This window comes from Triturus cristatus, chromosome 1_2 (assembly GCF_964204655.1).
Source record: "Triturus cristatus chromosome 1_2, aTriCri1.1, whole genome shotgun sequence".
Taxonomy (NCBI): domain Eukaryota; kingdom Metazoa; phylum Chordata; class Amphibia; order Caudata; family Salamandridae; genus Triturus; species Triturus cristatus.
In genome coordinates, this window is record NC_140580.1 from 456,507,822 (window position 1) to 456,523,300 (window position 15,479).

The window sequence follows — 15,479 nt, forward strand, 5'->3', positions numbered from 1 at the left end:
TGATGAACGGAATGCTGACAATGCAAACATTCTTCACCCAGTCAAAAAATCTGGGTTAAATCCATCGTTCTTTTGTCCACTATGCCACCCCAGTTTGGACCCAGCCATATGCAAATCAGTCTTGACCTTGTGTCCCATGGGAACAGTCCAGACCGAACTGACAGGCCAGGTCCTCCCTGCACTGGAAACAAGCATCCTGGGACCGGTTTCAGGGTATGTCACCCTTCTTCAGGCAGGCTAGCTTGAATCCAGTGGTACAGTGAGCAAGGGACCCACGTCTGGGCATACCCATCCCACTTAAGGTGAAAAGTGTTACAGCAAACAAATGATGGACGGAATGCTGACAATGCAAACATTCTCCCCCAGTCAAAAGATCTGGGTTAAATCGATCGCTCTTTTGCCCACTATGCCACCCCAGTTTGGACCCAGCCATATGCAAATCAGTATTGACCCTGTGCCCCATGGGCACAGTCTAGACCGAACTGCTAGGCCAGGTCCTCCCTGGAACGGAAAAAAGCCTCCTGGGACTGGCTTCAGGGTATGTCACCCTTCTTCAGCCCGACTAGCTTGAATCCAGAGGCACATTGAGCGAGGGACCCACGTCTGGCATACCCATCCCACTTAGGGCGAAAAGTGTTACAGCAAACAAATGAGGGACGGAATGCTGACAATGCAAACTTTTTCCCCCAGTCAAAAGATCTGGGTTAAATCCATCATTCTTTTGCCCACTATGCCACCCCAGTTTGGACCCAGCCACATGGAAATCAGTCTTGACCCAGTGCCCCACGGGAACAGTCCAGACCGTACTGCCAGAACAGGTCCTCCCTCGACCAGAAACAAGCATCCTGGAACAGGTTTCAGGGTATGTCACCCTTCTTCAGGCAGGCTAGCTTGAATCCAGTGGCACAGTGAGCAAGGGACCTACGTCTGGGCATACCCATCCCACTTAGGGCGAAAAGTGTTACAGCACACAAATGATGGACGGAATGCTGACAATGCAAACATTCTCCCCCAGTCAAAAGATCTGGGTTAAATCCATCATTATTTTGCTCACTATGACACCCCAGTTTGGACCCAGCCATATGCAAATCAGTCTTGACCCTGTGTCCCATGGGAACAGACCAGACCGAACTGCCAGACCAGGTTCTCCCTGGACCAGAAACAAGCATCCTGGGACAGATTTCTGGGTATTTCACCCTTCTTCAGCCAGGCTAGTTTGAATCCAGTGGCACAGTGATCAAGGGATCTACGTCTGGGCATACCCATCCCACTTAGGACGAAAAGTGTTACAGCAAACAAATGATGAACGGAATGCTGACAATGCAAACATTCTTCACCCAGTCAAAAAATCTGGGTTAAATCCATTGTTCTTTTGTCCACTATGCCACCCCAGTTTGGACCCAGCCATATGCAAATCAGTCTTGACCTTGTGTCCCATGGGAACAGTCCAGACCGAACTGACAGGTCAGGTCCTCCCTGCACTGGAAACAAGCATCCTGGGACCGGTTTCAGGGTATGTCACCCTTCTTCAGGCAGGCTAGCTTGAATCTAGTGGTACAGTGAGCAAGGGACCCAAGTCTGGGCATACCCATCCCACTTAAGGTGAAAAGTGTTACAGCAAACAAATGATGGACGGAATGCTGACAATGCAAACATTCTCCCCCAGTCAAAAGATCTGGGTTAAATCGATCGCTCTTTTGCCCACTATGCCACCCCAGTTTGGACCCAGCCATATGCAAATCAGTATTGACCCTGTGCCCCATGGGCACAGTCTAGACCGAACTGCTAGGCCAGGTCCTCCCTGGACCGGAAAAAAGCATCCTGGGACTGGCTTCAGGGTATGTCACCCTTCTTCAGCCCGACTAGCTTGAATCCAGTGGCACAGTGAGCAAGGGACCCACGTCTGGCATACCCATCCCACTTAGGGCGAAAAGTGTTACAGCAAACAAATGAGGGACGGAATGCTGACAATGCAAACTTTTTCCCCCAGTCAAAAGATCTGGGTTAAATCCATCATTCTTTTGCCCACTATGCCACCCCAGTTTGGACCCAGCCATATGCAAATCAGTCTTGACCCTGTGCCCCATGGGAACAGTCCAGACCGAACTGCCAGGCCAGGTCCTCCCTGGACCGGAAACAAGCATCCTGGGACTGGATTCTGGGTATGTCACCCTTCTTCAGCCAGGCTAGCTTTAATCCAGTGGCACAGTGAGCAAGGGACCCACGTCTGGCATACCCATCCCACGTAGGGCGAGAAGTGTTAAAGCAAACAAATTAGGGACGGAATGCTAACAATGCAAACTTTCTCCCCCAGTCAAAAGATATGGGTGAAATCCATCGTTCTTTTGCCCACTATGCCACCCCAGTTTGGACCCAGCCACATGCAAATCAGTCTTGACCCTGTGCCCCATGGGAACAGTCCAGAACGAACTGCCAGAACAGGTCCTCCCTAGACCAGAAGCAAGTATCCTGGGACAGGTTTCAGGATATGTCACCCTTCTTCAGCCAGGCTAGCTTGAATCCAGTGGCAGAGTGAGCAAGGGACCTACGTCTGGGCATACCCATCCCACTTAGGGTGAAAAGTGTTACAGCAAACAAATGATGGACGGAATGCTGACAATGCAAACATTCTCCCCCAGTCATAAGATCTGGGTTAAATCGATCGCTCTTTTGCCCACTATGCCACCCCAGTTTGGACCCAGCCATATGCAAATCAGTATTGACCCTGTGCCCCATGGGCACAGTCTAGACCGAACTGCTAGGCCAGGTCCTCCCTGGACCGGAAAAAAGCATCCTGGGGCTGGCTTCAGGGTATGTCACCCTTCTTCAGCCCGACTAGCTTGAATCCAGTGGCACAGTGAGCAAGGGACCCACGTCTGGCATACCCATCCCACTTAGGGCGAAAAGTGTTACAGCAAACAAATGAGGGACGGAATGCTGACAATGCAAACTTTTTCCCCCAGTCAAAAGATCTGGGTTAAATCCATCATTCTTTTGCCCACTATGCCACCCCAGTTAGGACCCAGCCATATGCAAATCAGTCTTGACCCTGTGCCCCATGGGAACAGTCCAGACCGAACTGCCAGGCCAGGTCCTCCCTGGACCGGAAACAAGCATCCTGGGACTGGATTCTGGGTATGTCACCCTTCTTCAGCCAGGCTAGCTTGAATCCAGTGGCACAGTGAGCAAGGGACCCACGTCTGGCATACCCATCCCACGTAGGGCGAAAAGTGTTAAAGCAAACAAATTAGGGACGGAATGCTAACAATGCAAACTTTCTCCCCCAGTCAAAAGATATGGATTAAATCCATCGTTCTTTTGCCCACTATGCCACCCCAGTTTGGACCCAGCCACATGCAAATCAGTCTTGACCCTGTGCCCCATGGGAACAGTCCAAAACGAACTGCCAGAACAGGTCTTCCCCAGACCAGAAACAAGTATCCTGGGACAGGTTTCAGGATATGTAACCCTTCTTCAGCCAGGCTAGCTTGAATCCAGTGGCACAGTGAGCAAGGGACCTACGTCTGGGCATACCCATCCCACTTAGGGCGAAAAGTGTTACAGCAAACAAATGATGGACGGAATGCTGACAATGCAAGCATTCTTCCCCCAGTCAAAAGATCTGTGTTAAATACATCGTTCTTTTGACCACTATACCACCCTAGTTTGAACCCAGCCATATGCAAATCAGTCTTGACCCTGTGCCCCATGGGAACAGACCAGACCGAACTGCCAGGCCAGGTCCTCCCTGGACTGGAAACCAGCATCCTTGGACCGGTTTCAGGGTTTGTCACCCTTCTTCAGCCAGGCTAGCTTGAATCCAGTGGCACAGTGAGCAAGGGACCCATATCAGGGCATGCCCATCCCACTTAGGGAAAAAAGTGTTAAAGCAAACAAATCATGGACGGAATTCTGACAATGCAAAAATTCTCCCCCAGTCAAAATATCTGGGTTAAATCGATCGCTCTTTTGCCCACTATGCCACCCCAGTTTGGACCCAGCCATATCCAAATCAATATTGACCCTGTGCCCCATGGGCACAGTCTAGACCGAACTGCTAGGCCAGGTCCTCCCTGGACCGGAAAAAAGCATCCTGGGACTGGCTTCAGGGTATGTCACCCTTCTTCAGCCCGACTAGCTTGAATCCAGTGGCACAGTGAGCAAGGGACCCACGTCTGGCATACCCATCCCACTTAGGGCGAAAAGTGTTACAGCAATCAAATGAGGGACGGAATGCTGACAATGCAAACTTTTTCCCCCAGTCAAAAGATCTGGGTTAAATCCATCATTCTTTTGCCCACTATGCCACCCCAGTTTGGACCCAGCCACATGCAAATCAAACTTGACCCTGTGCCCCACGTGAACAGTCCAGACCGAATTGCCAGAACAGGTCCTCCCTGGACTGGAAACAAGCATCCTAGGACCGGTTTCGGGCTTTCAGCCCTCGTCAGCCAGGATAGCTTGATTCCAGTGGCATGGAGAGCAAGGGACTCACGTCTGAGCATACCCTTCCCACTCGGGGTGACAAATGCAAAAACAACAATTGATGGACAGAATGCAGAACAATGTCATACATTCACCCCAGTACAGAGATCTGGGCCTAAATCCATCGTTTTTTTGCTCACCATGCCATTCCAGTTTGAACCCAGCCATATGCAAATCAGTCTTGACCCTGTGCCCCATGGGAACAGTCCAGCCCGAACTGCCAAGCCAGGTCCTCCCTGGACTGGAAACAAGCATCCTAGGACCGGTTTCGGGCTTTCAGCCCTCGTCAGCCAGGATAGCTTGATTCCAGTGGCATGGAGAGCAAGGGACTCACGTCTGAGCATACCCTTCCCACTCGGGGTGACAAATGCAAAAACAACAATTGATGGACAGAATGCAGAACAATGTCATACATTCACCCCAGTACAGAGATCTGGGCCTAAATCCATCGTTTTTTTGCTCACCATGCCATTTCAGTTTGAACCCAGCCATATGCAAATCAGTCTTGACTCTGTGCCCCATGGGAACAGTCCAGCCTGAACTGCCAAGTCATGTCTTCCCTGGACCGGAATCAAGCATCCTAGGACCGGTTTCTGGCTATCAGCCGTCATCAGCCAGGATAGCTTGACTCCAGTGGCGTAGTGAGCACGGGTCCCACGTCTGGGAATACCCATCCCACTTAGGGCGAAAAGCGTTCCAACAAACAAATGATGGACGGAATGCTGACAATGCAGACATTCTCCCCCAGTCAAGAGATCTGGGTTAAATCCATCGTTCTTTTGCCCACTACGCCACCCCAGTTTAGACATGGCCATATGCAAATCAGTCTTGACCCTGTGCCTCATGGGAACAGTCCAGCCCGAACTGCCAAGCCATGTCTTCCCTGGACCGGAATCAAGCATCCTAGGACCGGTTTCTGGCTATCAGCCGTCATCAGCCAGGATAGCTTGACTCCAGTGGCGTAGTGAGCATAGGTCCCACGTCTGGGAATACCCATCCCACTTAGGGCGAAAAGCGTCACAACAAACAAATGATGGACGGAATGCTGACAATGCAGACATTCTCCCCCAGTCAAGAGATCTGGGTTAAATCCATCGTTCTTTTGCCCACTACACCACCCCAGTTTAGACATGGCCATATGCAAATCAGTCTTGACCCTGTGCCTCATGGGAACAGTCCAGCCCGAACTGCCAAGTCATGTCTTCCCTGGACCGGAATCAAGCATCCTAGGACCGGTTTCTGGCTATCAGCCGTCATCAGCCAGGATAGCTTGACTCCAGTAGCGTAGTGAGCATGGCTCCCACGTCTGGGAATACCCATCCCACAGACGGGGGAAAAGCGTTACAACAAACAAACGATGGACGGAATGCTGACAATGCATACATTCTCCCCCAGTCAAGAGATCTGGGTTAAATCCATCGTTCTTTTGCCCACTACACCACCCCAGTTTAGACATGGCCATATGCAAATCAGTCTTGACCCTGTGCCTCATGGGAACAGTCCAGCCCGAACTGCCAAGCCATGTCTTCCCTGGACCGGAATCAAGCATCCTAGGACCGGTTTCTGGCTATCAGCCGTCATCAGCCAGGATAGCTTGACTCCAGTGGTGTAGTGAGCACGGGTCCCACGTCTGGGAATACCCATCCCACTTAGGGCGAAAAGCGTTACAACAAACAATTGATGGACGGAATGCTGACAATGCAGACATTCTCCCCCAGTCAAGAGATCTGGGTTAAATCCATCGTTCTTTTGCCCACTACACCACCCCAGTTTAGACATGGCCATATGCAAATCAGTCTTGATCCTGTGCCTCATAGGAACAGTCCAGCCCGAACTACCAAGCCATGTCTTCCCTGGACCGGAATCAAGCATCCTAGGACCGGTTTCTGGCTATCAGCCGTCATCAGCCAGGATAGCTTGACTCCAGTGGCGTAGTGAGCACGGGTCCCACGTCTGGGAATACCCATCCCACTTAGGGCGAAAAGTGTTACAGCAAACAAATGATGGACAGAATGCTGACAATGCAAACTTTTTTCTCCAGTCAAAAGATCTGGGTTAAATCCATTGTTCTTATGCCCACTATGCCACCCCATTTTGGACCCAGCCATATGCAAATCAGTCTTGACCCTGTGCCCCATGGGAACAGTCCAGGACGAACTGCCAGAACAGGTCCTCCCTGGACCAGAAACAAGTATCCTGGGACAGGTTTCAGGATATGTCACCCTTCTTCAGCCAGGCTAGCTTGAATCCAGTGGCACAGTGAGCAAGGGACCTACGTCTGGGCATACCCATCCCACTTAGGGCGAAAAGTGTTACAGCAAACAAATGATGGACGGAATGCTGACAATGCAAGCATTTTTCCCGCAGTCAAAAGATCTGTGTTAAATCCATAGTTCTTTTGAACACTATGCCGCCCCAGTTTGGACCCAGCCATATGCAAATCAGTCTTGACCCTGTGCCCCATGGGAACAGACCAGGCCGAACTGCCAGGCCAGGTCCTCCCTGGACCAGAAACTGTCAGAAGTCGCGCTTCTTGTACCCTTTTTGTCTGCAATTCAAGTTAAAACTACAAATCCCAGAATGCCTTGCAAAGAGAGTACATTGTATGCCTTCCCATGCTGCATTGCGAGAGGTCAGCTGATTGACAGCAGCATATAGGCTGCCTGCTCCCATTCACCAGTGCTTGGCCTTACTTCCTGCATGAGGACCACGCCCCCTTTTCCTGTTTGGACCCTTCCCGTAATGGCTACCAGTCATTCTCCTCTGTGACCTGTTGACACGGACCTTTCCTAGTGAATTTGTAAGCTTCGACGTGTGTTTGAGCGTCTGGTGTATCTGGAGTTCCTCTGAACCTGTATCTGGCCACACGCGCTGGAAACGCGATCCTGCATTGTTTTTTTTGCCAGCGCGAGGAAGCGCGTTTGAAACTATCCTTGCTTGCTACATTGTATCCCGTCAGCGCGAGGAAGCGCGTTTGAAACTATCCTTGCTTGTTACATTGTATCCCATCAGCGCGAGGAAGCGCTTTTGAAACTATCCTTGCTACATTGTATCCCGTCAGCGCGAGGAAGCGCGTTTGAAGCTATCCTTGCTACATTGTATCCTGTTTTGTTACGTCGGCGCTGAAAAGGATCCCAGCAACCTGCTTCTGACTGCCAGCCCTGGTAAGCGCTGTGGACATCTTTATTGACTCGAACTTTGTGAGGCGTTAATGCAGGGTAAATCAACTTGTGTTGCTGCAACACGTTATTGCGTCACTAACATTGCCCCTGTATCTTCCCCTCACATTTATACTCGGAGTTGAGGACACGAAGCTCGGTCCTTACAGACAGTTTTGTTTCTTTTTTTTTATTTCTTAAAAATCTATCAGCGCATAGCATAACATCGACCAGGAGAAAGAGTTAACCCCTTCGGTGCTCATGACGGAACGGTTCCGTCATGAGCCACGGTTGAGCTGTGCTCATGACGGAACCGTTCCGTCATGACCACGCCCGCGCAAGATTCCGTCAGCACAGCGGCGGAATCTGCGCAGCATGGAAGGGGTTAAAGACTATATATCTTGTTACAGAACATTATAAACAGCGCATGGTAGACGCTATATTTCCATTGGAACTCATGCTGTTTTGGTATGCCCTCCTCGCACTGGATTAAGAGAGGAACGGATTCCTTACTTTTGTTTAATCTCTCAGTTCTTTTCATTTTGAAGAGTCCTTCAGTTCGTTTACTACAGGTCTTGATTATGTAAGTATGAGAAGGCATAGAATGTAAGAACACAGTGGGGTTATTAACAAAGGGATAGGACTTCTGAATTCCTGTTTGTTTTATGTCTCCTTGTAGGAACCCTGACGCCCGGTGCCTGACATCTGGGTAGAAGACCTGGTGGTCCTTTAAGGTCTCTTCGCTCTCTAAGGGGTCTACGTCTTCCTGTAGTGTGTTCTATACCTATAGAGGAGTGGACCCTGTGAGAACGAAAAGATAATATCTTCGCTCCCGTGGATATTGGACTCTCTGTTGTTGGTACCAGGACCGGACAGAAAGGCCACGCCCACGTATTATTAACATCCCCTGAGCGAAGATGGAAAAAGCCGCTTCATATGAAGCGTCTCTGGCAGACCCTTTACTCCTAGATAACCCTGACATCACCATGTCTGAATTAGCAAACACCGTCGTCACCTTACAGTCAGAACTCAGAGCCTTAAGGGGTGAAAATCAGCGTTTGGTAACAGAATTAGGGATTCTAAAAACACACACAACGTTAGAGACGGTAGGAACAGGAACACATCCCAAGTAGAAGCGTAGTTATATTCAGCCAGGTCATTTTCACCTCACATCACCAGACACCTCCGGACCCCCTGCCCATCCATCTGCCCCGGTTAATGTAACTGTTGTCACTCCACCCCATACTCCCTTGGCCATGCCTGAACGTTTTAATGGGGACAGCACGAAATACGCCGTCTTTCTGAACCAATGTCATCTCCAGTTCCTTTGTCGAGCTGCCGCGTTCCCGGATGATGCCGCTAAAGTGGCATTCATCATATCGTGTCTAAGTGGGAATGCAGCGCTGTGGGCAGTGCCGTTAGTGGACAACGACGATCTGGTTCTGTATAATTTGGTACTTTTTAAGGAGAGAATGAGGAGTTTATTTGCTCGCCATTCCTATATGCAGGCAAGCGACAATGAGTTACTGAACTTGAAACAAGGATCGAAGGATCTCCTTACGTACATAACCACCTTCAACAGGTTAATCACAGAGACACAGTGGCCTGAAGAAAAAAGAACTTCCCTATTTTATAGGGGGTTAAGAGATGAATTAAAAGATATTCTGTCTCAGATTGTAGATCCTCCAGAGGATTGTGCGACTTTTATCGATTTAGTGGTCAAATTGGATCATAGGCTGACAGAAAGAAAGGGAGAGAAGACGAAAGGGGAATACCCTCGTCTTCTTCTTTCAAGGGCTGATAAAAAAGACCCCAAGGATACTAGTGAGCCGATGCAGATTGGGGGAGTCAGAGGCCCATTAACGGCTGAAGAAAGAGAAAAACGAAGACGTTTGAATTTGTGCCTTTACTGTGGTAAGGGAGGGCATTTCGCTCGAGAATGCCCCGTGAAGCCTAAGAAAGTAGGTAGCAGTATCCTAAATAAGTCTGGTGCTGTTTCGGGTTCGGAAAACTAAGAGACTTGGTAAGTTTAGGGGTCGATTTCCCAAGTCCTTCAGTGTCTCAGATCTCTCAGTTGGTTCCTAACCACTTGTCTCCTGTCCCCAAGCATTTTATTATATCCGTGGTATTCATTCTGCCCTCCCAACATAGAAAATCCATGGCTATATTAATAGGTTCTGGGGCTACTGGGAATTTTTTAGATATCACGGTAGCTAAAGCCCTTGGTTTGCCATTTATCTCAAAACAACATCCCGAAAAGGTTCAAGCTGTGGATGGGTCAGAGTTGTCATCAGGGTTGATCGAACATCATACTCCCGACATTATCATGGTGTGTGACAATGGACACTCCGAAGTTATCTCTTTCGATCTCATCGATACTCCCACGTTTGGGGCCATATTAGGAGTACCGTGGTTACAAAAACACAATCCCCATATAGATTGGGTCTCTAGAACAGTAACCTTAAGGTCCTCCTTTTGTACATTGCATTGTTACAAAGAAACTGCGCTCTGGCAAACGCCTTTATGTTGCGCAACTTCTTCCTCCTACTCCACAAGTCTGCCTGTTGAGTACCAAGAATTTGCTAATGTATTTGATGAAGTAAAAGCTACAGCACTACCACCGCATCGTTCCTATGACTGCAGAATCGATTTAATCCCTGGAGCCGAGCTGCCCATTAGACGAGTATATGCATTGACCGAACCTGAGACTAAATATTTGTATAACTACTTACAGGAAATGTTGAAGAAAGGTTTTATTCGACATTCTACTTCCCCTGTCTCCTCGCCTCTTTTCTTTATTCCCAAACGCGAGGGAGGTTTGAGAGCGTGTCTGGATTACCACGCCTTGAATAAAGCGACGGTAAAAAACAAATACCCTCTTCCACTCATCTCCACTCTCTTGGATCAAGTAAGGAAAGCGAAAATATTCACCAAACTAGATCTCAGAGGAGCGTACCACCTGATCAGAGTAAGAGAAGGAGATGAGTAGAAAACGGCATTTCGTACAAAATTCGGTTTATGTGAATATTGTGTTATGCCGTTTGGCCTCTGTAATGCTCCAGCCGCATTTCAATTTTTTGTGAATGAGATACTACGTGATTATTTAGATCTCTTTGTTATCGTCTATATTGACGATATCCTGATCTATTCACAAAATGATCAAGACCATGTAAATCATGTGAGACTAACACCACAACGTTTGCAAGAACATCATCTGTTTGCCAAATTGGACAAATGTTTGTTTCACACACGAAGGGTGGACTTCTTGGGTTTTGTTATCTCACCCGAGGGGATTCATATGGATCCTGCTAAAGTATCTGCTATCACCAACTGGAATAGCCCCAAGACCGTGAAGGAAATACAATCCTTTCTAGGGTTTGCTAATTTCTATAGAAGATTCATTCATCACTTCTCTGAATTAGTGTCGCCCATCACTAGATTGCTAAATAAAGGAGTGTTGTTTGAATGGGACGACACAGCTGAAGAGGCTTTCAGGGCCTTAAAAGATAGATTTACTTCTGCTCCCATAATCAAGCACGCAGATGAGACCCTACCTTATTTTGTGGAAGCAGATGCTTCTCAATATGCAGTGGGGGGAGTCTTGTCGCAACGCGACAGAAATACAGGTACTCTCCATCCTGTCGCATATTTTTCGAAAACGCTCTCACAAGCAGAACAAAATTACACAATAGGGAACGAGAACTGTTAGCCATAAAGATGGCTTTTCAGGAGTGGAGACATTATTTGTTGGGGTCACCTCATACTATTACAATCTATTCTGATCACAGAAATCTTCAATTCTTTCGATCAGCTAGAGCTCTCACCCCCAGACAGATGAGATGGGTGTCTTTCTTCTGTGAATACGACTTTATTATCACCTTTCAGCCGGGAGCACGGCATGGAAAAGCAGATGCATTGTCCAGGTTAGGAAAAGAGCTCTGTATCACGGAAGAAATCCCCGTGCCCATCATTCCAGAAAACAAGATCATTGCTGTGGAAACACAAGAGGAGGTGCCTTATGACTCTTTTCTTACCCGATTAGAACTGGAGTACCAAAAGATAGGACAAGACAAATGGTTAGCAGATCCGTTGAATACTGTAGTAAATGGCTTGTTTTACCATGACGGAAGGTTGTTTATCCCCTCTCCTGAAACTCGGTCACTAGTCTTGAGATGGTGTCATACATTACCGCTAGCGGCACATCCTGGTAGTGACAAGACTCGCCAAACTTGCCAATGGTGGTTTTGGTGGAAAGAAATGCATCATGACATCTCTGAATTTTGTAAGGCCTGTTCCACCTGTGCACAACAGAAATCCATGCATTGTGCTCCTGCCGGCCTGTTACGCCCTTTACCAGTCCCTGAGTGTCCATGGTCCACTATCAGTATGGACTTTATCACGGATCTGCCTACAAGTAGAGGTTGTACAACGATCCTGGTGGTGGTTGATATGCTATCCAAGATGGCCCATTTTATTCCTCTCAAAAGACTTCCCCGAGCCACAGAACTGATTGATGTCTTCATAGACAATGTAGTGAAGTTACATGGGTTACCCTCGGTCATAGTGTCAGACAGAGGTCCCCAATTTATTTCTAAATTCTGGCAAGGACTCTGTAAAGCACTCCATATAGATCACAGACTCTCTTCCGCATACCATCCGCAAACGGATGGACAAACAGAGAGGACTAATCAAACACTTGAACAGTTTCTAAGATGTTTATTGAGTACTATAACCAGTGAATGGAGTAAAGCTCTTCCCTTAGCAGAATTCGCCTACAACAATTCCACGCATTCCGCTTCCAAAATATCCCCTTTTTTCTTTGTGACAGGGCAACATCCAAAGTTTCTCCCTTTACATCTGCCTCCTGAAATGCTAAACATACCTGCACTACACGAACACCACAAGATCCTTAAAGGTATATGGGAAAAAGCAACAAAAGAGTTACTCGACACCAAACAACGCATGAAAGAACAGGCAGACAAACATAGGCGTCCAGCTCCTGTTTATGCTGAAGGGGATCAAGTATGGTTATCCACAAAAAACCTCAGATTAACGGGACCACGTAAATTCTGCCCCAGATATATAGGACCTTTCCCTATAATCCAAATCATCAATCCGGTAGCCATGAAACTCGAGCTCCCATCGGACATGCACATACATCCTGTGTTTCATATTTCTCTCCTTAAACCCTTCATCCCTCCTTCTAGTCCAGAACCGCCACCTCCACCCCTCACTGTGAATGGAGAGTTAGAGTTTGAAGTCAGGCGTATTGTTGATTCTCGAAGACATCTAGGAAAGGTACAATACCTAATTGATTGGGTGGGATATTCTCCGGAAGATAGAACATGGGAACCGGCAGAGAATGTACATGCCCCAGTCTTAGTCAGGAGATTCCACGCATTATACCCCTCCAAACCCAGACCTGTGATTAGACCGTTAGGGGGGAGAACTGTCAGAAGTCGCGCTTCTTGTACCCTTTTTGTCTGCAATTCAAGTTAAAACTACAAATCCCAGAATGCCTTGCAAAGAGAGTACATTGTATGCCTTCCCATGCTGCATTGCGAGAGGTCAGCTGATTGACAGCAGCCTGCTCCCATTCACCAGTGCTTGGCCTTACTTCCTGCATGAGGACCACGCCCCCTTTTCCTGTTTGGACCCTTCCCGTAATGGCTACCAGTCATTCTCCTCTGTGACCTGTTGACACGGACCTTTCCTAGTGAATTTGTAAGCTTCGACGTGTGTTTGAGCGTCTGGTGTATCCGGAGTTCCTCTGAACCTGTATCTGGCCACACGCGCTGGAAACGCGATCCTGCATTGTTTTTTTTGCCAGCGCGAGGAAGCGCGTTTGAAACTATCCTTGCTTGCTACATTGTATCCCGTCAGCGCGAGGAAGCGCATTTGAAACTATCCTTGCTTGTTACATTGTATCCCGTCAGCGCGAGGAAGCGCTTTTGAAACTATCCTTGCTACATTGTATCCCGTCTGCGCGAGGAAGCGCGTTTGAAGCTATCCTTGCTACATTGTATCCTGTTTTGTTATGTCGGCGCTGAAAAGGATCCCAGCGACCTGCTTCTGACTGCCAGCCCTGGTAAGCGCTGTGGACATCTTTATTGACTCGAACTTTGTGAGGCGTTAATGCAGGGTAAATCAACTCGTGTTGCTGCAACACGTTATTGCATCACTAACATTGCCCCTGTATCTTCCCCTCACATTTATACTCGGAGTTGAGGACATGAAGCTCGGTCCTTACAGACAGTTTTGTTTCTTTTTTTTTATTTCTTAAAAAACTATCAGCGCATAAGCATAACATCGACCAGGAGAAAGAGTTAAAGACTATGGGCCTCATGTAGGAAGCCAAATACCGGTCGGTAACGGCCGATTTTCGGTAATTATACCGTTACCGACCGGTATTTTGGCTTTTGAGATGTAGGGGGAGAATTTCATGATTCGGTATTTACCGAATCGGTAAAATTACTGAATCGGTAATATTACCGATTCGGTAAATTTACCGATTCGGTAAATACCGAATCATGAAATGAGATGTAGGGGGAGTGTGTGGTGGGTGTGGGGATTCGTTATTTACCACCAACTAAAGGTTGGTGGTAAATGACGAATAGGTGAAAAAAAGCATTTTTGTGCACGTTTAAGTGTGCAATGTGGCAGACATACATGCCCTTAGGGCATGTATGTGCGCCACATGTGCACACATGGCCGAATCAGGGGTGCAACAGGGTGTCAATGTGACACCCTGCCACCCTTGCATGTGCTCCCCCATTACCGAATCGGTATTTACCGATTCGGTAATGAGGCATACCTTCCCATCAATGGAAAGGTATGCCTCATTACCGAATCGGTAAATACCGATTCGGTAATTACCAAATTTTTCCGATTCGGTAATATTTACCGACTCATTACCTACATTGCATTTACCACTTCATAAATACCGAATCGGTATGATTCGGTATTTATGAAGTGGTAAATGCCAGCCCACCTACATAAGGCCCAAGATATCTTGTTACGGAACATTATAAACAGCGCATGGTAGACGCTATACTTCCATTGGAACTCATGCTGTTTTGGTATGCCCTCCTCACACTGGATTAAGAGAGGAACGGATTCCTTACTTTTGTTTAATCTCTCAGTTCTTTTCATTTTGAAGAGTCCTTCAGTTCGTTTACTACAGGTCTTGGTTATGTAAGTATGAGAAGGCATAGAATGTAAGAACACAGTGGGGTTATTAACAAAGGGATAGGACTTCTGAATTCCTATTTGTTTTATGTCTCCTTGTAGGAACCCTGACGCCCGGTGCCTGACATCTGGGTAGAAGACCTGGTGGTCCTTTAAGGTCTCTTCGCTCTCTAAGGGGTCTACGTCTTCCTGTAGTGTGTTCTATACCTATAGAGGAGTGGACCCTGTGAGAACGAAAAGATAATATCTTCGCTCCCGTGGATATTGGACTCTCTGTTGTTGGTACCAGGACCGGACAGAAACCAGCATCCTTGGACCAGTTTCAGGGTTTGTCACCCTTCTTCAGCCAGGCTAGCTTGAATCCAGTGGCACAGTGAGCAAGGGTCCCATGTCTGGGCATACCCATCCCACTTAGGGAAAAAAGTGTTACAGAAAACAAATCATGGACGGAATGCTGACAATGCAAACATTCTCCCCCAGTCAAAAGATCTGGGTTAAATCCATTGTTCTTCTGCCCACTATGCCACCCCAGTTTGGACCCAGCCATATGCAAATCAGTCTTGACCCTGTGTCCCACGGGAACAGTCCAGACCACACTGCCAGGCCAGGTCCTCCCTGGACCGGAAACAAGCATCCTGGGACCGGTTT

At 47.9% G+C, this 15,479-nt stretch overlaps 1 protein-coding gene across 1 annotated transcript in view; it reads left to right on the forward strand.

The window, feature by feature from the left end:
- The first annotated feature begins 7,202 nt into the window (after positions 1–7,202).
- The window catches only part of LOC146867488 (uncharacterized), a 434,961-nt gene continuing 426,684 nt past the window's right edge, over positions 7,203–15,479 (forward strand). The window contains exon 1 of the mRNA XM_085622074.1: positions 7,203–7,649. The gene's annotated coding sequence lies outside the window, so the exon portion shown is untranslated. The remainder of the gene's footprint in view (positions 7,650–15,479) is intronic.